A 22,936-nucleotide genomic window follows, 5' to 3' on the forward strand; every position below is an offset into this window, starting at 1 on the left:
ATACGGATGGGGTTCCATTCATTCATAAACGGCTGCATAAACACTTAGAAGAGAAGGTTGATTGATTTGCGGAGAGTTATACAGCTAATAGAGGGCAGAGTTAAGAATCAAACCCATGTCTGATGTTGAAACCTATAATCTCAAGTGCTTTAATTATGCAGAAAGGATATTTATGATGAGCTAAAGTTGATGGTAAACTTTTTTTTAAAGAGTGGGTAGCATTTAAACCAAAGGAAGAAAGGAAGTGTTTTTCCTTTCAGGGAACTGTTATTTGTAGAAGATATGTTCATATATAACAGATAAGTACAAATAAGCCTTGGCAAACCCTTGTTATCACTTCTAGTTCTTTGTTGCAAGAATATTATCCCACTATCTGAGAACTTAGATGTTATTAATAGAGGGGTAGGCTGTTGTAATCACTACTTATGGACACAAGAGGGTGCTAAAAGATCTCAGTTCTCCTAGTTCTTTATGTCCAGGTGTAGAAAATCTGTTCCCTTTCCTTAATGTTGTTTCTCTGTGTGAAAATAAACTTAGATTTAAAAGTTCAGAAAGACATTAATAGAGATAAATGAAAATACTGCCTAATATACAAATATTCATATTTCCAGAATAACAGAAATTTAGTAGAGTTCTTAAAGATTTGGTACTATTTTACATGAATGTAGTAAAATGTCAGATCTAGAGAGAACATTTGAGATTACTCTTTTTTCCCCTTCCTGCTCTCTTCCTTCCTTCCCTCTCCCTTCTTTTTTCCTTCCATTTTATTAAGCAATATTTCCAATCTGACAAACAAAACAAAATATAAGTACAACTAATCTTCATGAAATGAAGATAGGGCACTGAAGCCCAATCTCTGACCTTATTTCACCACCATGGCTGGCCGGGTGATATGTCTGGGTAGCCTCAGGGTGTCACGTAAAAGAGTTTAAAGTATAATTGCCGATGTCCAGGTGGTTGGAAAACTATGCACTCAGATTGAATCCTGCCCCTGACTGTTTTCATATAATTTGTGAGCCAAAGTAGTTTTTACTTATTTAAGTGGTTGGAAAAAAATGACAGAATATCTCATGATGTAAAAATGACATAAAATGCAAATTTCAGTGCCTATATACAAAGTTTTATTGGAACACAGCAATGTTCATCATGTAAGTGTTGCCTATGGCTGTTTTCATGCTATAGTTGCAGAGTTGAGTAGTTGCAACAGACATCATATCTCAGCTTCTTTAATAGACATAAAATTATATGAAGTAAAAATTAAAATACAATATTGTTAGATTTGTAGCATATATTATGTAACATTTGTAACATGTATGATGTTATATAATGTTATATATATACACACACACATACAACAATAAGTACAATAGCTATGGTAGTATAAATTTAAAGTAGACTGTGATAATTAAAATATGTATAGTAAACTCTTGAGCAGCCGTTAACAAAACAAAACCATTAAAGATTGTAGAAGAAATTAAAGGAATTAATATATTACATTAGAAAATATTCTCTCAATGCAAAAAAAAGCAGTAAAGGAGAAATAGAGGAACAAAAAGACATGAAACGTAGAGAAATAAACAAGCTAAAAGGTAGATGCAAATCCAATTATATCAATAATAATGTTAAATTTGAACGGATTAAATAGTTTAGTCAAAAATTGTCAAACTCAAATAAAAAACAAGATGCAGTTATTTGCTGTGTTTAGGAGACTTTGTTTTTGTTTTTTTGTTTTAGATTTTAGTTTTAAATCAGTCCTCCTAACCAACTGAAACTTTGTACCCTTTGAGTAACATATCCAGTTTTCCCATCCACCCTCCAATTCCCTGATCCCTCCCAGGCTCTAGTAACCACCATTTTACTCTCTACTTCTATGAGTTTGACTTTCATAGAGTCCACATATATGTGATATCATGCAGTCTTTGTCTTTCTGAGCCTGGCTTATTTCACTTGGATAACGTCCTCCATGTTTATCCTTGTTGTCACAATAGCAGCATTTTCTTTATTTATAAGACTGAATAATATTCCATTATGCATATACCACATTCTTTTTACCCATTCATCCATCAATGGACATTTAGGTTGCTTCCATGTCTTAACTATTGTGAATAGCACTTCAATAAAATATGAGAGTGCAGATAATCTTTATGAGATCCTGATTTCAATCTCTTTAGGTATAAACCTAGAAGTGGGCTTGCTGGATCATATGGTAATTTTTTTTTTTCTTTTTGAGAAACTTTCATACTGTTTTCTAAAATGACTATATTAATTTACATCCCCATCAACCATGTATAAGGGGTCCCTATAGGAGATACTATTTTAGATTCAAGGATACAAATTGGTTGAAAGTAAAAGAATAGAAAATTATAGGTCTTGCAAATAGCAACCACAAGAAAGCTGAAATGGCTATACTAACATCAGACAAAATCATCTTTACAAGAGAAAGAATATGGCCAGCAAAGCCTAACGTAGTTACTACCTGGCCCTTTATAGAAAAAGTTTGCCACTCCATGCTCTAGGTGCTTATGATGACTCACTGGGATAAAATAAAATATATTACACTCATTATTATATTTTAAAATTCAAATTATTATTATTATTATTATTTTATTTATTTATTTATTTTTGAGACAGAGTCTTGCTCTGTCGCCCAGGCTGGAGTGCAGTGGCGCGATCTCAGCTCACTGCAACCTCCGCCTCCCAGGTTCAAGCAATTCTGCCTCAGCCTCCTGAGTAGCTGGGATTACAGGTGCGCGCCACCATGCCCGGCTAATTTTTGTTGTTGTTGTTGTTGTATTTTTAGTAGAGACGGGGTTTCGCCATGTTGGTCAGGCTAGTCTCAAACTCCTGACCTCCTGATCCGCCCGCCTTGGCCTCCTAAAGTGCTGGGATTACAGGTGTGAGCCACTGCGCCTGGCCAAAATTCAAATTATTTTAAAAGTTTTATTTGTGGTATGTTTTATACTATATATGTTAGCGTAGCTTATGTATATAATTTATGGGTAAGTAAAAAATATATATTTTTGGTGTTCATGTGCAGAAATGTTTTCCTCATTGCAGTGAGTAAATAAACACCTTAAGAAACTACTCTAGAGGGTTGTGGGATAAACAACTACATATTAGGTACAACATATACTACTCAGGTGAGGAGTGCGCTAAAATCTCAAGATTTGCTGCTATATAACCAAAAGCCACTGCACCTCTAAAGCTATAAAAATAAAAAAAGTATTTTAAAAACCTCACTCTGTCCTAATCCTATTGTTTTACAAGTGGGAAAAATAAAATCAAAAGAGGTAAAATCATTATTCAAGGGCCCAAAGTGAAATTTTTGCAGAATCAGCTACAGGCTCCTGCTCTTTGTACTGTACTTTTTTTTTTTCAAACTTTTAATTTTAATGGGTACATAGTAGGTATACCGTCATTTTGCAGACATGCCCACCCCATCCTCTGCTGCCTTACAGTCTGGGGCTTCTGACATAAGGAGCACTTGTGGTAATTTCAGATTCTCACTATTGCTGGACCAATTACTACATAACACATGCAGAACCTTTTTCCTAGTCTTTGTATAAATCTTGGTATGCTATGGCATTAGGAGTGCATTTTTGCTCTAGAGAGAGGTTGAAGAATATCCTCAATTGATCCCAAGCACCTTCTCTGAGGTTGGAAATATTTCCTAGAAAGATGCAGTAGAAGTCTATACACGTTCTGCATGGTACAGTCATATTTCAATTTGGAAGTGTGGTGCCAGGAACAATGATATTGGGAAAGTGTCTGTAGTTAACTTTAGACCTCCCTAATTGGAATGATGCAGCTTGATTGAGAAAGTCACAAGTCAAGAGAGACACACAAAAACTTGTGCACTTCCAGAAGAAGGTCCAGGAAGATGAAAAGATGGACAACATTATGTCTAGGAAGAACAGTAGAGGAGTTAGATGGTATTTAGCTTATAGATGGCTCAGGTGCCAAAATAGTTCTTTTCAAATATCCAAATGACTATCTTGAGAAAGAAGGAACAAAGCTGCTCCATAGGCCCAGACTAGGACCTTTGAGTAGAATTTGCAGTGATTTAGAGTTGGGCATGCTAGTCAGAGAGGTCTGATGATGGACTGGATGTCACATCAGAGAGACCACATCAGAGAGATGTGGATGTGATTCCTGCCTTCATCTCTTATTGCCTGTATGGCCCTGGGATTATGAATAGTAATCATGTTTTGAAATATTGTTTATGTGGTTCCTTTCTTACTCTTCCACACATCCTTGTACCTCATGCTCCCACCTCTAGCTTATATTGCCAGGATTTTGAAACCCAAGACTGGGAGAGTAGTTTGAGAAAAATCGTTCTTATACCCAACGTTTGACTTTTAGAGTCAAAGGCCAGAAAATCTAGAATAAAGTAGAACATAAAACATATGCTAAAATAACAGATTGGAAAATACGCTGCACTGTCCCTTGAGACCAGATAAAAATTACAAGGGCTAAAGGTTAAGATATGGAGGAAAGGCAATGTTGAGGGAAGAGGTTGGTGGGGTCCAACATGCCAAGGGCTCAACATACCTGGAGGAACCAGGCAGACAGAGGGGAATCAGTACTGTGACTCATCAACTGCCAATAGAAGGATGTTATCGACCGTGAGCTGGGAGTCAAGTTATCGAATGCAGATCATGGGATCACATTAGACATTTGGGCCAGTGTCACAAATCATCCATGCCATTGAGTTACGTTAGCTCTCCTCATAATGTCCTGTAAAGGCCTCCCACTGACAGCAGCACCAGAGCGCTGCTCATGGTCTTCTAGGAGTGAGAGGTCTTTGGGACCGAAATTTTGCTCAGCCCTATTGAACTGGCTCCGTGTGGTATAACTTTTTGTTTGTCAGATATACTCTAAGGCTCCTTGGAGACGATGAGATGTTTCGTGAACACCAACAGAAGGATTACATGGAAGAGAAGCCTCACTGTGTCTTGGCAGGAATTAATAGAACTGGTTTTGAGGTCTGTTCCATGCCACTCAATTGCATTCCAGATTGTATATAAACTATATTTTTACCTTTTTAATCCAGCTGCAGTTAATTATTCTAGAACTTAAAAAATTATAGATTATAACATTAGTCATTATTTTATAGGGTGACTGTAAGATTAAATGACATAAAGCACGAAAGTATCAGCATACTGATTGTCTTAGAATATATATGTTCATTAGTCATTATTTCATAGAATGACTGTAAGATTAAATGACATAAAGTATGAACGTATCAGCACACTGATTGTCTTAGAATATATATGTTCAGTAAGTGGAAGTTGTTATTTTTTTTCAAGATGTGATGAGATCTTGTGAAACCGAATGACAATTTGATGTTTTTGTGGTAAAAGACCATTCAAATTCCTGAATGTGATAATGGTCATGGTGAGTGATTTGTCGATTTAGAGTTAGTACTTTTTTTTTAAACCTCCTGTGCACAGGCTGCAGGCAGTATCACAATAACATTGGACAGTTTTACACGACAAAGTCTGGGCCCAAATCGAGATAATGTGATTTCGTAGACATAGAACAGGGTTCAAAATTTCATATTATTAACAAGCTACTTCCTTCTGGAGGTCGCAGGGGAAAATCAGTTTCCTTTTCTTTGCCAGCTGTTAGAGGCTGCCAACATTTCTTGGTTCATGGCTCTGGGTCACCCCAAATTCTTCTTCTATTGTCACTTCTGCTTCTATTGTCACATCTTCCTCTCTGACTCTGACTCTCCTGCCTCCCTTTTATAAAAACACTTGTGATTATATTGAACTCTCCAGGATAATCCAAAGTAATGTTTCTATCAGAGTATCCTAAATTTGATTGCCTATACCTATTCTTAGGGCCCAGAACCTAAGAATATGTTACCTTACATGGCAAAAGGGACTTCTTCTCCCACATCTTTGGGAGCCATTACTTTGTGTACTGCAAATGGAAACTTTTTTTGGCTGCTAAATACACAGAAAAACCCCTAGATAATTTCCTTTTTTTCCACCTATGTATATGAGTAAAGGACTTTTTGTTATATGCTACCACCCTTGTAAGTGTCCATTTCATAGGTATACAGTTGTCCCAGGATGCTGATAAAGAGTTGACAATTCTAGGGTAAGTGGATGCCAACAGAACACGCTTAAGAGTGGGCTTATGAATGGCTATCACTCCTGATACATGACCAGTGGGCTAGGTGCTGACTTTTGTCAAAGAGGGGACCTCATCATAGCTCCTCAGTGCAGGCAATACATAAGACTTCATGTCTAAAGCCTGCTGTCCCTAGGTTCTGAGCTACAGATGATGTACAGTCAAATGGACTCTGGTCATTCCCTGGATGCTGATTCAATACAGTCATCATGGTCCATCTGCCTATGTTTCCTTATTCTTTCTCCAACCAACTTTTAAGTTTCTTCTATATCTTTCTTCCCAAGCTTTGGACTCCATTCTTTGTCTTTGAGATCAGAACATTTTTTCTTATTCCATATTCTCTCAAAATCTCATGTTTTCATAGCTGAGTCGTAATATCTGTATTGCTAAACTCAAAAGCCAACAACTGACTCTGCTTTCTGCTGTCAGTTCACCCCTAAGGCACTGATGAAGAATACTTAGCTGACTGAATGAGAAAAGGAACAAGGGTTGAAGCAAATTCGAGAAACAGAACCGTATTAATTAGCATTTCAAAACATTATTCATCTACATGATTTTTAAAATTAGTTCCAGCATTGAAATTAAAAGGCACAATATCCTAAGTTCATGATTAGAGCTTATTCTGCTGTGCTATACCCCTTGGGTTCTGTCTTTAGCTTATTCATTTAAATAACTTTTTCAGCAACTTCAGGATCTTGGATTTCCAAATAGGCACCAGCATAGTACACCTTTACCAATATATCTCCCCACTGTCACTAAACCTCCAGTCTCACTGTTGTGATGGCATCCTGCTCTGTAACTCATAGGAAAGGCTGAATAATAGACCTGCATTATCCTAGGGTAAGCTGCCCATTTGCCTTTCTGTAATTTCAGCTAACTCCCTCTGACTCAGCAATCTGTCTGCAAAGCCAGGCAATGACTTGTAGAAATCATCTCCTACTGCTCCTCTTCTCCCAAGGAGAATAGGATTAGCACACAGCACACCTGAACACAAGACAGCTTCATTTTAGTTTTTTTGTCTCATATTAAAAGGGGATGAGAATTAGCTTAAGGTCTGAAATGAGTTCTTCCCACAGGTACCTGTCTGCCCTCTAATACCCAGGTACACATCAAGAATGTGGACTCTGCTTGGCAGTTCAACTCGTCCAGCTTCCTGAAGGCAAGTGACTGCTTGTCTAACCATGTCTCACCCTTCCAGCTTTTCTCTTTCAATTTTATAACAAAATAGTCAATACAGGAAGGCAGCCTAGATTAGTGCGTAAGTTACCCCATGTTTAAATCAGAAAAAAATATGGATTGAGTCCCAACTCTGCTGCTTACTAATTATGTGACCTTGGGCAAGTTACTTAATTTCCCAAAGCTTCAGTTTCCTCCCCTGTAAAACAAGGATGAAGACACCTACATCATTCAATTGTTATAAGGATAAAATCAAATCAAATACAAAGAGCACCTAACATCACAAATGACACACATTGCTCTATAAACAGTAGCCATTATTATATTCTGTTTTGTTAAATAAAAACGTGCTGAGCATCTATTATGAAAAATATCATGCTTCGTACTTTGAAAGTTGGAGACTTGATTGCTGCCTCAAAAACACTGCAGACTAATGGGAGGGATAGGAAAAATCAAAGTAAGTAAAAGGCATGAATGAAATGGGGTAAAGTAAGAGGGATATAACTGAATGGGAATGAAGCTGGAATAACACAGTGGGAAAAGGCTCCTAAGGGAATTCTCATTGCCAAGGTGTGGGAAAAGCCACCTTGATATTGTATCCTATCCTAGGGGCAAACCTTCTCCCATGTCCTTGTGTGGAACTCTTCTAATCGATGATGCTGCATCAGGACCATGAAAATGCATGGTCCTATTCTTTTGTATTTTCTGGGATACTCACAGGTTAGAGCTACAGTTACTTAGGGGCCTCTGGTAAAATGAACAAAAAGACATCTCTTTGTTCCTGGTCAATCTGTCTTTCCCTCATCCCTTTATGACCATTTGGTTTGTAATTTAAAAGTTTAAATATTTTTGGCAAGCTGGCACCCATTCACAGATAATTTTCTGGACAGCTTTCAGTCAGCTCTAAGGTTTGGAATGAAAATTCACTGACGTGTAGTATGCCATGCTGAGTGCATATACATGTACTCTCTCTACACTAACTATGCAAATTCTCAGAGCGCTTGACAAGATACTCATTGGCATGTGTGGGCTGAATGCCCTAAGTAGTTTGTGGGAAGCTGGCTGGGTTGTTCCTTAGCTGACTTGATGAAAGTTACAAAATTTCCCCATTCCCTGAATGTCACAAGGATACAGTGACACCGCGGAGACAACGAGAATCCGGGCATCTATACTTTAGTGCTAGTCCAGCTGTGACAAATGCATGTAAAATCAGGCAAATTTTCATAATTGCTTTCTCAGTCAGCAAAATAGGTGAAATAATCTTTGCCCATGGCTCTGTTAAACATAAATTAATTTTCTTTATGGAATCTGACACTTCTTACTTATGGGAAATGATAACTTCAGCTTGGTCCACTTGACCTGGTTGTTGTGAAGATCAGATGAGATAAAGGATAAAGTCTTGGCTACCTTGTTTCCAGGCTGGTTTTAAAGTGTCCCAAAAGATTGCCTGTCCTCATTAAAGTTTCTCCCAATTGGTAATTTCCTGTTCTTAAGGTCCCTAAGCTGTAGACCCTTATAGGTTGGTCCCTCTAGGCTGGTGAATGGCTTGTTATCATCCGCCACATATACCTAGCAGAAGATTAATCAGCCTCAGGTTTCTCGATTGCAGTAGAGGGACAATATGAGAGTGCCTTCTGAGACCTGAATTTCTCAGAATAAGGTATTTTGTAAATATGGTAACCACATTTTAACATATTTAAGTCATTCTAATGGTTTTTCCTCATACTTGGAATAAAATCCAGGCTACCAAAGACTGCAGCACACAAATGCTCCAGCCATGCCTACCTTGGGCAACCTGCATTATCGTCTGATCACATGGGCTGTCTTTCTATTCTTCATACCTGCCAAACCCATTCCTGCCCAAGGGCTTTTGCTCCTATTCTTCCCTCTGTGGCAATGCTCCTCCCTTGGATCATTGCATGGCTGGCTCTAGTTTTCTTATTCCCATTCCTGTCTCAACTCACATCTTACTTCCTCATGGAGACCTTTCCTGATCATGCTATCTAAGATTTCGCCTCTCCACCCCAGCACGACTCATTTCTTTATAGTTCTTATCATAGTCTGCAATTGAATTATGCATTGTTTCATTCACTTGTTTACTATCTCTTCTCAATAGAATGGAACCTGTTCTCCCAGAGTGATATTCAAACTATTTAACAACCAGTGCAACATGGCACTAATCAATCATAATTGACGGTGGGCAAAGTCCTGGAACAGAGTCTGCTGGTGGGGGCAGGTGGAGGGCAGCAGGTGGGGGCTGCAGTCTGGACTTTAACCCTTCAGTTGCTGGCTTGTGGGGAGGTCTGGAAGTTCTGAGTGAGGGGCTGGAGTAGATAAGGTAATGTGTGTGAACTATAAGACTCAAGGAAATGGCATGCATCTATTAGTATGAAAGTATTTAAATATTGTAGCACTCAGTACGTCCACTAGTTTCTACTGGTTGAATATCAGCTCTGCTTCTCTCCCGCATTCAACATTGTATCTTAAGGCCTGGAATAGCAACTGACACACAGCAGTTCCTCACCTAATAAATTATGTGAGTATCATTGAGTCTTATCCACATACCACTTCTCCAACTTCATATTTTATAGAAGAGCTAGAAAGTGTCCTGGGTTTATAGATCACTCAAGGAGGTAAGTAAGGGTGTATTTAGGCCATGAAGTCTGCCCCAACAATGACTAATGTCTATGACTTTTCACGGTTTACAAAATCTACAATCCATCGTCTCATTTTTATTCTCACAACCATCCTGAGACGCTGGCAGGACAAGAATTATTATATTCGTATTTTAGTTTAGTGAACTCAGACTCCCATAATTCATGTGATAGCTAAAGGACAGGCAGGAATGGGAAAGGGCTCCTGTCTTCTGGGCTGAGACTATGATCCTTCCATTAGGATGTGTATTCTGCCCCTAGCCCCAGATGGAGCTGAGCCTGCGCGTGGAAGCAGCTTCTGGATACAGACGCGAAGATTCTGGGCTCTATAACTAGGGTTGTATATGCCCTTATAGAACAACTGTGGCTACTTTACAAAATAGAGTATTTCAGGCAAAAGTTACAGCCCAGGGGAGTCTAGTGGAACCTAGACCTCCCTGTGGAAGAAGTTAAAAGAACAGAAAATGACACACCTGAAGAATTTTTTTTTTTTTTTTGAGACGGAGTCTCGCTCTTATTGCCCAGGCTGGAGTGCAACAGCGTGATCTTGGCTCACTGCAGCCTCCACCTTCCAGGTTCAAGCGATTCTCCTGCCTCAGCCTCCTGAGCAGCTGGGATTACAGGAGCCACCACGCCCAGCTAATTTTTGTATTTTTAGTAGAGACAGGGTTTCACCATGTTGTCCAGGCTGGTCTCGAACTTCTGACCTCCAGTGATCAGCCTGCCTCGGCCTCCCAAAGTTCTGGGATTAGAGGCGTGAGCCACCATGCCCTGCCACACCTGGAGAATTCTTAATGGGGATATAGACAATCTTCTTAGACACTCTATAACCAGCCTTGGACTTTTCCAAGATCGCCAAGACTTTTCCTTGGCAAGCTCACAAGGCAGAGCTAACACCAACAGTGAAAAATTACCACAAAATCAATCAGGTTTGGGTTTAAAAATAAATATGTAAAAATGAGAAGAAATATACCTTAGAGTAATGTTTACCAAAATATGGTACATACAAAAATGGCATTTAGATATTTGTACTTAGCATGTGGATGAACATTTTGTAGCTTTTTATTACTTATGAACTTGTTTTAATACACATATTTAGAGAAAAATACACAACTACACCGATTTTGTGATTTCAGATGTATAAGAAATGATTAAAAGTAGGTATTTAAGTTTTTGGTAATAAAAGAGAATTTAAAGAAAAAGGTAAAAAATAGTAAAGGTGATTCTCAGACATGTTACAAATGAAGTGATTTTGTGAAAATCATATTCTTTAAAGACAGTTCTATCACTTTGTGTGACCTTGAACACATTCTTAACATGGTGATACTTAATTTCCTCACTTCCTGACAAATGAGGATAACACTAAAGCTGTTTAATAATTTTGTGGCAAGGATTCAAGATTTCAATACATGGAAAGTATTCAGCCCGGTGTTCAGCACACAGTGAGAATGCAATAAATCTGAACTATTGTTTTTACTTTTCATCGATAACAGTGAGAACTCTTGAACCATGGAAAGCTGCCTTGCAGAAAGCTCATCACTGAAGATTTGTAAACAGGACCAGGAGGACATTTATCAGGGATGCTGCAAGGGAGATTCTCACATAGGTAAGAGCCAAGCTAGTGCTTTGAGGTCCTTCCAACCTGGAGATTCCAACCTTGCTTTTCAGTGAATTCCAAGGGACTTGGAACGAGAGTTTTCCTCTTATGTTTTGAGAGGACACTTAGTTACTGGTTGTCGGCACTGAAAAGCCATTGCTCTGTGAACACTATTGTTGGCTGTGACACCGAGACTTGGCCTTTTCATCACCCACATCACTGTCAAGAAGAGCTGTTTGAGAACCACACAGCTATTGTCCCATAGTTCTTGCCCAACCAGGAAAATCCCTATTCTGTCCTCACATCCTTCCTCATAACCGTGGGAATGGCTGTGAGGGTTTCTCATGGGTACAGAGAGGAAACATCCTGTCTCACTCTCAAGTGGAAACTGGCCTTTTCCCAGTGGAGGATACTGGCAGGCAACCAGTTCCACACTGAGAGCCCTGGCTATGGGAAATACTTCTTCATACAAGCTGAAATATGCTTCTCTGCAGTTTTCACCCACATGTCCTAGTTTCATCTCCTTGAACCACAAAGAACAAGTCTATCCAGTGCCCCCCATGTAAACCCCTCAGAATTCTGTAGACTAAAGGAGCATTTGCCCTGTTGTTTTTGTTCCCCATTGTTCCGCAGACACACATTGTTCCTTCTGAGCATAGTTTCCAGCCCCCACCCCTTCCTTATCACTGACACAGTTCCTCTTTGCCCTTTTTGCATGCCAGGGATTGTGGACTCTGAGCTCCTTTTTCTTTATAGAGGGACAGACACTCTCAGTAAACAGTTCAACTGCAAAGGATCCAGCAAATATACTCATGTGAAGCCTTCAGTGACAGATCATGATGTGTTTGCTGCTCTTTAGGGCTCTGGTCCCTTTCTTACTCTGTGCACACTTCCAAGAAATCTCCTCCAGTCCACCTGGTTTTATTCCATCAACTGAAGATTCTAGTATCTAATTCTAATGTTGTTTCTCTTCTGAGTTCCAGGATTGTGTACAATAGGCTCCTGAATATCCACACATAAATATCTCACAGGTGTTTCAATCTCACTGAGTTCAAAACTGAACCTACTCACTTTCTCCCAGTTTCTCTATCTCTGCAGTGGGGATATTAATGGTACTTAAATCACAAGGTTGTTTTAAAGATTAAATAAATAAATGTGTGTTAAGCACTTAAGATAGTACCTGATAAAAAATAGATAGTATGTATATTGCCATTATTGGTGGGCACAGAAAAACAAGCAAAGATAAAATATGCTGGTGCTGATATTTTATGAGGAAAAAAAACATGAAGCATGAGAGGCTGAGAAGTGCCAATAGAGACAGAAGGATACCACAAGGCAATTTTGGAAAGCGGTTGTAATATGTTCTCGATGCATTCTTCTTGCAGAAAACAAATGTCTAAGAAAATTATTGATATCTCACTAAGTATATATATATATGCCATTATTGTTGGTTGGCCATTCTGAGTGTTTTTCAGTTGCTCAACATACTCAGCATGAGGGGCCTTCTGTTCTATGGCTAAAGTCACTTCTAGGGTCAGTATCTCTTTTTCTGGGCTTCTCAGAGGAAGTGAGTTCATGGTGAGGTTTATATCCAAAGAAGAAAGGACCGCCTTTGGAGATGGCAGCAGTCTGCTTTGTAAGTGCTTATGCAAGTTAAGCATCAACTTGCTATGGAGAAGCATCTCATGAACCTGCAAGAGTGGTTGGTTAGGACATGCAAAGCTGTGCTACTCAAAGTGCTGCCTACAGATTGGTGCTGATCCACAAACTGTTACTGGTCTGCAGTGTAGTAAGTACAGAATTGAGAATAAGCATAAGACATAAAGTATCTTTATGTCTTAAATCTAACAGTGGTAAAATGTAGACTTGTATTTAACATATGTGAATATATTTTCATTTAATTTAAAGCATTAAATTGTGATGAATAGAAAACAAACAAAAGAAAAAAGGAAAAAAAATTAATTAGCTCCTCATAACATATTGTTTGAAAGCATTGAGTCTGAGTGTGGATCCCTGAGTTCTGGTCCTGGCTTTGACACCACCTCATGAGAGATCCCAGGCAACTCAGTCCTCTTTGTATAAATACCACCCACTGATTGCACAACTGGAGCAATTACTCTGTGCACAGAGTAATTTCCAAACACTCACTCCTGTTTGGAAATTACTTTCCATGTATATGAATTAAGGATCTTGGAGTAGCTTATTCTTAATTTTCTTCATCTTTGAAGATGCCATAATCCTAATAATCCTTTAAAATATTTTTAAAAATAAACCGAATAAAGCTCCATGCTTGCTTTTGAGCTAAATAATCCTGCTTTCTGATAAAAACCTAATCACAGCCTAGACTTTGACTGCTTTTCTTCAGATCTCCATAAGGAACATATTATTTTCTTTGGGTGACTATCTCCCAGCTTTCCTTTTTCACTGTGAACATCTCCTTTTCTTGCTGTTCTCAGGTCTTCCCCCAAATCAAAGTATTTTACAGGAATATCTTCCTCTGCTGTCTGTTCATGGACTTATGATCTTGAATTTTCCAAGTATTTATCTAAGACATTCTCTGAATAAAATCTAAGCAACCAGGCTTTGTAAGGAGTTTGGATTTTATTCTGAGTAATGGGAAGCCATTGGGTATTGCTAAGAAGGGGAGTGACGATATGATTTATGCTTTCAGATAACCCATGGCTGGTCTTTGGAGATTAGATTGTAGGGGTCAAATATGTGCACAGAGAATACCCTGGAGGCTAATACAGTACTGAAGGTAGGCTGTGATGGTGGTTTTGTCTATGAGACATAAAGAATAGGCTTTTATCTTGTTCTTATCTAGCTTATTCACCACTCTTGGTAGTGCTATAGTATAGAATGGTGTATATGTCTCAGATATGGCTTTGCTTAACTGGATTGGGATTGCAGTTGTTTCTGGGTAGTTATTTAACACTAATGCTAAATAATGTAACAGGAGTTAACATTAATTCACAAGAAGTTATGTCTTGAAATCATTGCCCAATGTCTCATTCATATGAGTGTATGTAATCAGAAAACATGCAGGCAAAAGACTGTTGATGCAGGGTTTCAGATGGAAAAAGCTTCCTATCCTTCTGTCTCTTCCACTTTGAAAACAAAGGTGGCAAACAAGATTTCTGCACTCTAAAGGCCATCCCAGACAATGTGCTGGTTCGTTGGACTCAGCCCTGGGGCTGCTGAGGAGATGAAGAGGTCTGCCTTTGGGAATCAACTGCCTTCAGTCATGCAGACCCATAGACCGTGCATCAGCTGACTCAGCAATAGATGGCACTGAGCTATTCACTCCATTTCACCTTGGGCTGTATCTAGGCATTTCACTGAGAAGTGAAAGACTTAGGAAAAAAATTAAGGACTATATCCCGGTAAAATCATTCTAGTAATAGAATTGGTTGGAGATTTCTATCTGGGGAAATGTTCAGCTTCATAGATGACCACGATCAGCAACCACACTGAGAATAATTTAGGATAAGGGAAGAATCCATGAAATACATAAAAAGAGGCAGTGGGAAGTGATGTAGATCCCCAACTTTGAAGTTTGAGCCAAGATTCAATTCCCCTGTCTTTGTTTTGCTAGCTTCTAACTTCAGATTGTTTTCTGATTATTAGAAGCTGTATCTTTTCTGCAAAATGTGATAATTTCACATTCATGGTTGATACAAGCATCAAATGAGAACTAGATGACAGTGTTTATAAACTATAAAAAGCCATGAACACTTTAGTTATAATAATAAAGCTTCCACTGAATTGCATCTTCTTATCAATACTATTTGTGGAATTCATACAGCTTGCTTGGTCGCAACATTGCTAAGTGAAACTTGAAAGACACTGTAAGAAAATACCTGTAGGTATCAAATTACATAATGTATAAATAGGATGATTTTATGTGCATGCATGTGTGTACATATTTGCATTATATCAGTGTTATATTCAAATTTTGAATAATAAAATTTTGATGGGGTGGGATCAGATGCAATATGGGAAGCAGGTTCGCAACCAGGGCTTTGCAGACAGAAAGACCAGTGTTCAAACATCAGTTTTCAGGGTTGGTGAGTTTAGACAAAATTGCTTAATTTGTATGATAATCTGCAAACTGGTGATAGCAATATCTATTTAACAGTGTGGATGTGAAAAAGTAATAAGGTAAAGAATATTAAACATTTTGCAAGTACTGAGAAAAAGGAGACCCCAATAAATGCTAGTTTTTGTCATTATTACCAATAATAAAACCCACTCCATGCATATGTGTGGGTAGATGGAGACTCTTGCCTGAGTGACAGTCCCTGGAATGGTACAAAGAGATGCTCACTTGTATGAGAAAGAAACATCCTTTCTTGAGTCTGCCTCTCTTGCTTTGTGGAGGAAGTGCCAGAATTTGATTATTCCTTTTCTTCCTGACTTCTTTCAGAAATGGAACAGGCCAATGGGTTCTAGGAATGTAATTTTTTAAAACATTCTAAGCTTTAGGGGTACAAATGGTTTTTGGTTACATGGATGAACTGTTCCAGTGGTGAAATCTGGGCTCTTAGTGCACCCATCACCCAAATAATGCCCATTATAACCAGTAGGTTTTAATCCCAGACCCCCTCTCCCAGCCTGTCCCATCTGAGTCTCTAATGTCCATGATACCACTCTGTATGTCTTTTCATATGCTTAGCTTAGCTCCCACTTACAAGTGAGAACATGCAGTATTTGGTTTTCCATTCCAGAGTTACTTCACTTAGAATAATGGCCTCCAGTTCCATCCAAATTCCTACAAAAGACATTACTTTGTTCTTTTTTTTTGTGACTGAATAGTATTCCATGGTATAGGTATATCACATTTTCTGTATCCACTCATCAGTTGATGGGCACTTAGGTGGATTCCATATCTTTGCAATTGTGAATTGTGCTGTGCTAAAAATACACATGCAGGTGTCTTTGATATGGTGACTTCTTTTCCTTTGGGTAGATACCTGGTAGTGGGATTGCTGGATTGAATGGCAGTTCTTTGAAAAATCTCCACACTGTTTTCCATAGAGATTGTACTGATTTACATTTCCACCAGCAATGTTCAAGTGTTCTGTTTTGGGAATTTTGAATGAGCAAAACAAAGGAGTAAAAAAAGTTTTCTGTAATCTCTTCTGAAATCACTCAAGTAATGAAGCAAGATAGAGAAATGAGCAAGGGAGGTAATGGCACTGCGCCCATGGAGAGGGGCCGACGGAAAATGACTCATAAGCATGGTTGGGACTGTCCTTGGGAAGAAGTTGGGAGACTCTAAGACATATAATTAATAGAAGTGACTTTAAAAACAGGATAATATGCATTCACATTCCAGTTCTACCACTAACCATGTGTAGTTCAGCAAGTTACTTAAATTCTCTGTAAAATACAAAATGGAAATAAAAATAATATCATTCTCACTGGGATGAGGTCATGTATATAAAGTGGCAAATATTTTTGTTTTATCATAGTTTTCTATTTTTAATAGCTAAGAACCAGAAATTTCTCCTTTGGAAACCTGTTTAGTTTTATTTCTTAAAGTTATTATCTTATTGCACTATTTGGCATAGACTAATATTCGTTTTGAAAATATAATTCTGATGTTTTTTCACACTAACATCATAAGAAAAAGGATTTTGGTCCAAAGAGAGACACAATTTTAAATGGAGGAAGAAGCAGAGTCCACCTGGTTTTGAGCACAGAAATGGCAGCAGATAACAAAGGGAGAATTCTCCAAGGGAAGGGAGAATTCTGGACGGTTGAGTCAAGGCTGTTAGAACAGTCATGCCTCTTCTAGTAATTATGGGGCTGGTGTACCTTCCTTTTAAAACCTTGGAAATATTTATAGTTTGATTAACTAAATAAATTGTTGCCCAACTGCTTTTCTGTTTCTGTTCTATGTTCTATTTTCTTTGCTCCACAAATAATTATAAAATGACTACTTAGAATAATGACAGTTCTTGGCATTGGAAGAAACAGAGAGGGCTATGATGTCTGTCCCGAAATAACTACAACCCAAGGTGGCATGCAAGAAGAAACTGAAGAAAAAAGGTCGAGAATAATACTTCTGAGTTTCATAAGGAAAGGTGACCCAGAGCTAGAATTTGAATTACAGAAGTATTCTAATAAGTAATTCACGAAAATCAAATTTTAGAAAGAGACAGTGATGTGGAGAGAACTCAAAGGCTCAAGTATAGCCTGTTTCCAAAGACTATTAAGTAGCTTAGTTTGGAGGGGTCGGTTCTTAGGAATGATTCTGTAATTAATCTTTTATTAAAATATTAATTCATTTAAGAACATTGGCATTAGAGTGTGGACCTCCTTGTTTCAATCCAGCTTTATTTCTTAACTAGCTTGTGTGACATGCGGTAAGATAAATAATGTCTTTGTGCCTCAGTTTCTACATCTGTAAAATGGAATCATAATTTAGTTAACTCTTAAAGTATCTGGGAGGATTAGATTAGGTAATCAATGTAACACAGGGCCTGGCACATTGTACGCCCTCAATAACTCTAAGTAGGTATTATTATTATTAAGATGATCTGAATTATTTTTAAGGAAACAAAAAAGAGAAGATTTGAAGTTCACATTAAGGTTTTTTTTTTTTTTTTTTGAGACAGAGTCTCACTCTGTCACCCAAATAGTATGATCTCAGCTCACTGCAACCTCTGCCTCCCAGGTTCAAGAGATTCTCCTGCCTCAGCCTCCTGAGTAGCTGGGATTACAGGCATGGGCTGCCACGCCTAGCTAATTTTTGTATTTTTAGGAGAGACGGTGTTTCACCATGTTGGTCAGGCTGGTCTCGAACTCCTGACCTCATGATTAGCCCTCCTCGGCCTTCCAAAGTGCTGGGACTACAGGTGTGAGCCACCACACCCGGCCAAGGTGTTTTAAGTTACACATCAATTTCATGAAACTTGGACTATAGAAGCTTTACTCAGAAGACATAACAGTGAAGGGATTCTTTTAGGATATATATCCTTTTAAAGATAAAAGTTGAACCTGCATTTCTTTGTAAAAAGCACATGTGATATTGCTGCTTCTGTATCTGTTGTACTGTAAACCCACAGAACATAAATGTGCTTCGTGATATGATGTTAAAAAGTAAGGCACTAGTACCACTGTGCCCATTTAAACTCAGCCAGCCTTCTACACTCTTCCTCATTTGGGTTATTCTGGTGATTCTCCCAAGCCTGACTAAATAGTCTTTCTTTTGATTTAGTGTTTCTGATAAACTTAATCACCAGACTTTTCTTTTAAATTATATTTAGTTAGCATACTGTATCCTAAGCAAGAAATTCAAAATAAAATTAGTTATTTTGATATTTATAATTGTTTATGAAAATACTAGTTAATATTTTTGCATCTGTGCTGTACTTCCCAGTTAAGCAAGTGGTAGAGCATTAGGTTCAAGAGCTTGATTTTAATCCTGGCTCTGGCACACGGGGCTATGGTGCTCCATGCTTACAGGGGACACCATGCACATGGACTGTGATAAGGATGGTGCCAACTAGAGTTGCGTATTATGACAGGTCTTACTATGGCAGTTTTCTTCAAACCAAAAGCAAAGTCTGCTTCTAAATTGAGTGATTTTTCCACAGTTACAGTTAATTACTTCAAAATTGTGATATTTATTTATTTAATTAAATGGTGCTGTTTTCTGTCGTGTGAACATATATAGAAACTAGAATTTAAAGCTTAAGTACCAAAACAGCTGAATGGCTGCTTCACCCACTTTGGCCATGAAAAGTTAGGTGGGAATGTGCTATTATCCTCACATTCCTGAAGGCTGAGAAGCCCTAGGCAGGTTGACTTGGTTAGACAAGTCACTTTGAATGCAGCTTTCTCCTGATGACACCAGATGAAACAATAGAAGCACTGACTATTATAATTTTTCTCCCTTACAGAATAATGTGAAAGTACACATGGGGAAACTATTTTCTTAGTCATTAGATTTGTTAATGGAAGGCATTAGTACTCTACTGGTTAAAATGATGCATTTATTGCTGAGTGTTATTTTGAAAGATTCTTATAAGTGCAGTGAAATAATTTGTAATGTTTAGTAATGATGGGAACAAACTGACTCAAGAGTGAGAGATATAAGGAGTCAAGAAAAAAATAATGTGTGGTCTCTTGGACAGGTCAACTTTGTTTTAGAATGATTTCTTCACAAAAATTTCAATTTTGCGTTTTCCATTAATTAAGATTTCTCATTTGCCCCGAGAATACTCTTGTCTCTAATCCTAATGTAACACAAATGCATATGATGTTACATTAGGATTAGAGACAAGTTCTGTTTAGAAATAACTCCAAGAACAGTTTTTATATTTTATTTTCATGTTGAAAATCAGTCAGATTTTCTTCAGCTTCAAAGAGCGTGTTTATGTAAAATTAAGTGAGCGCTGGCAGTGAGCTGCAGTTTATTTTCCTAAGCCGGAAATGAGTTAATATCATCATCACTTTGAATACTACAGTAACGCTTCACTTAACAATGGAGATGCATTCTGAGAAATGTGTCGTTGAACGATATCATGCTTGTGCACTTACACAAACCTGGATGGCACAGCCTACTAAAACACCTAGGCTGTATGGTATAGCCTATTGCTCCTAGGCTACAAACCTGTACAGCATGTTGCTATCTTAAATACTGTAGGCAACTGTAACACAGTGGTAAGTATTTGTGCCTGTAACCATAGAAAAAGTACAGTAAAAATATTATATAAAAGATGAAGAGTGGTACACCTATATAGGACATCTACCATGAGTAGAGCTTGCAAGACGGGATGTTGCTCTCAGTGAGTCAGTGAATGAATGGTGAGGGAATATGAAGGCCTAGGACATTATTGTATGCTATTGTAGACTTTACAGATGCTGTACACTTTGGCTACACTGTTTATAAAAATATTTTTTCTTCAATAATAAGTTAACCTTAGTTTACTGTAACTTTTTTTTGTAAATTTAAAAAATTTTTAAACTTTTTGACTCTTGTAATAATGCTTAGCTTAAAACACAAACACATTGTACAACTGTAAAAAATAATTTCTTTCTTTATATCATTATTTTAAAAGCTTTTTTTCTATTTTTAAATGAAACTTTTAAAAATTCTTGAACTTTATTAAAAACTAAGATATAAACACACACATTAGCCTAGTCCTACACGGGGTCAGGATCATCAAGATATCACCAGTGATAGGAATTTTTCAGTTCCGTTTTAAGCTTATAGGACCACTGTCATCACTGACCAAAAGTTATTATATGGTGCACAACTGTATTTTAATAACTCTTTTATGGGATTAAATTTTATTAAGTAGCAATCATATGGCCTGCACCCTTCTAGGAGTTGGGGGCAGAATGTGGGATGAAACAAACAACTCATGTCCTGCCATAAGCAGGGGAGACAAATAATTAAACGAATGACTTAAAGTAAACAAAGAGTGCAGGGGGATCATCTTACAGGGAGAGCTTTCGTTGTCTAGAGGGTCAGGGAGGACCTTGCTTCCAGAAGTCATGTGCAAGTTGATAGCTGAAAGATGAACAAAAATTAGCTGCATTCTAAGGTAGACCTGGTCTGCGCATTAATTAATGAATGAATTGATTTTGTCACTCTTTCTTATGACATATGTATATTGTTTTTCTACTATGAGGCATACCCTATTCCAAGCTCTGAAGACTCGGAAATGAACAAGAACTCCCTTTCTTTTTAAAAATTTTTAATAATTTTGTATTGCTGCTGTAACAAATTACCATAAAATCAGTGATTTAAACAATACAAAACTATTATAGCTCTGTAGATCAGAAGTTCAACACAGATCTCTCAAAGGGCTAAGATTAAGATATCAGCAGGGTACCTTCTTTTCTGGAGCCTCTGGGGGGAGAATCTGTTTCCACATTCTAGAAGTGATCCACTTTCCTTGACTCATGGCCCCTTTCTCCAGCTTCAAAGGCAGTAACATTAAAATAAGTTTTTTACATTTGTCCTTCTTTGGCTCTCTCTATTCTGCCTCCCTCTTCCACTTTTAGGAACCCCTGTGTTTACCCTGGGCCCATCTGGTTAATCCAGGATAATCTTCCTTTTTAAAGGTCAGCTAACTAACAAACTTAATTTCATTCTCAACCTTAATTCTCTTTGCTATGTAACCTAACATATTCCTAGGTTCCAGGGATGAAGCCATGGACATCTTTGATGGGCCATTATTCTGCCTAATACAGAGATGTTTAAGGGCTGATGAATAAAGTTACACTAAACGGAAAAGTGGGCCTTCGGAATTTGCTTGTCCATTGTATCAATATTTATTGAAGATAAATATTACAAGATGTCAGGAATTGTAGGTGACGCAGATTCAATAGAAAACATGGCAGACTGGTCTGTCTTCATTGAGATTACAGTATAGTGTATTATAGGTTATAATAAACTTTTTAAAATTCCTGTTAAAATGAAACAACATAGTAATATGACTGACCATTATATTGGCTCAGCACCCAATATGGAGCTGCTTTAGCTTTCACAGTTAGGTTTGACAAGAATGACTCAATTCATATAATCAACTTTCGCATCTGTAATTATTTCCCACTTTTTATTATGAAGTTTGCATTTACTCTCTCTAAGTTGGTTTTCTTGTTGATTTTTCTCTTGCCTTCCTCAAATTTTGCCAGATGTCTGTCTAGCAGAAATGCCTTTGGTTTGAGAAATAAAAATAAAATTCTAGGCTCCCCAACTAACTGAATAGACCATCTCTTAGCCATGGAGACCCCAGAGAAACCTTAAAAAATGAGAAGAATTCCCTTTCTAAAACAAGAATACAAATAAGCAAGTAAAGAAATATATAAGGTAATTTCAGGTTATGGTAAGGAATAAAAAGGAGAAGGAAAAGGAGGAGGAGGAGAAAATTACAACAGAAAGATTTGTTATGGGAAGATGATCTGGAAGGTCTGTCTGAGGAGATGGCACTGTAGATGACCCTCAGATTAAGCAGAATCTGCCATGCAAAGAGCCTTTTAAAGTTATTCTCAGTATTTAGTGCACCTTCCTTTCATTATCCACAAAGCTTCAGTAAATTCTAGTCAAAAAGAAAAGCCTTTGTTCAAGAATGTTTTGAGTAGGAAAGACAAGCCAGTTTAAGGAATTCACCTTCTCCAGCTGATGCCAGAAAAGAATGGCAGTGGTGATCTTTGGACAATAACTGTGTCCAAGCAAGGGATGATTTCCCTGGGTCATTGGAAATAGAGACTTTGGCTTGATAAAATGTTGAGGGTGAAGAACCACAAGATCCATTTCCTAACTATATAAATAGCAGTAGTGGGGGAAATCTCAGAAATACCTGGCTGATTTTTGACCAGAGAATCATTAGTCCCTTTATAATTTGTT

At 37.8% G+C, this 22,936-nt stretch overlaps 1 protein-coding gene across 1 annotated transcript in view; it reads left to right on the forward strand.

The window, feature by feature from the left end:
- The window catches only part of SPINK5 (serine peptidase inhibitor Kazal type 5), a 215,166-nt gene that overhangs the window by 26,530 nt on the left and 165,700 nt on the right, over window positions 1-22,936 (forward strand). Inside the window, exon 3 of the mRNA XM_063811577.1 lies at window positions 11,465-11,577. The gene's annotated coding sequence lies outside the window, so the exon portion shown is untranslated. The remainder of the gene's footprint in view (window positions 1-11,464; window positions 11,578-22,936) is intronic.

The sequence above is a fragment of the Pan troglodytes genome, chromosome 4 (genome assembly GCF_028858775.2).
Source record: "Pan troglodytes isolate AG18354 chromosome 4, NHGRI_mPanTro3-v2.0_pri, whole genome shotgun sequence".
In the NCBI taxonomy this organism is placed as follows: domain Eukaryota; kingdom Metazoa; phylum Chordata; class Mammalia; order Primates; family Hominidae; genus Pan; species Pan troglodytes.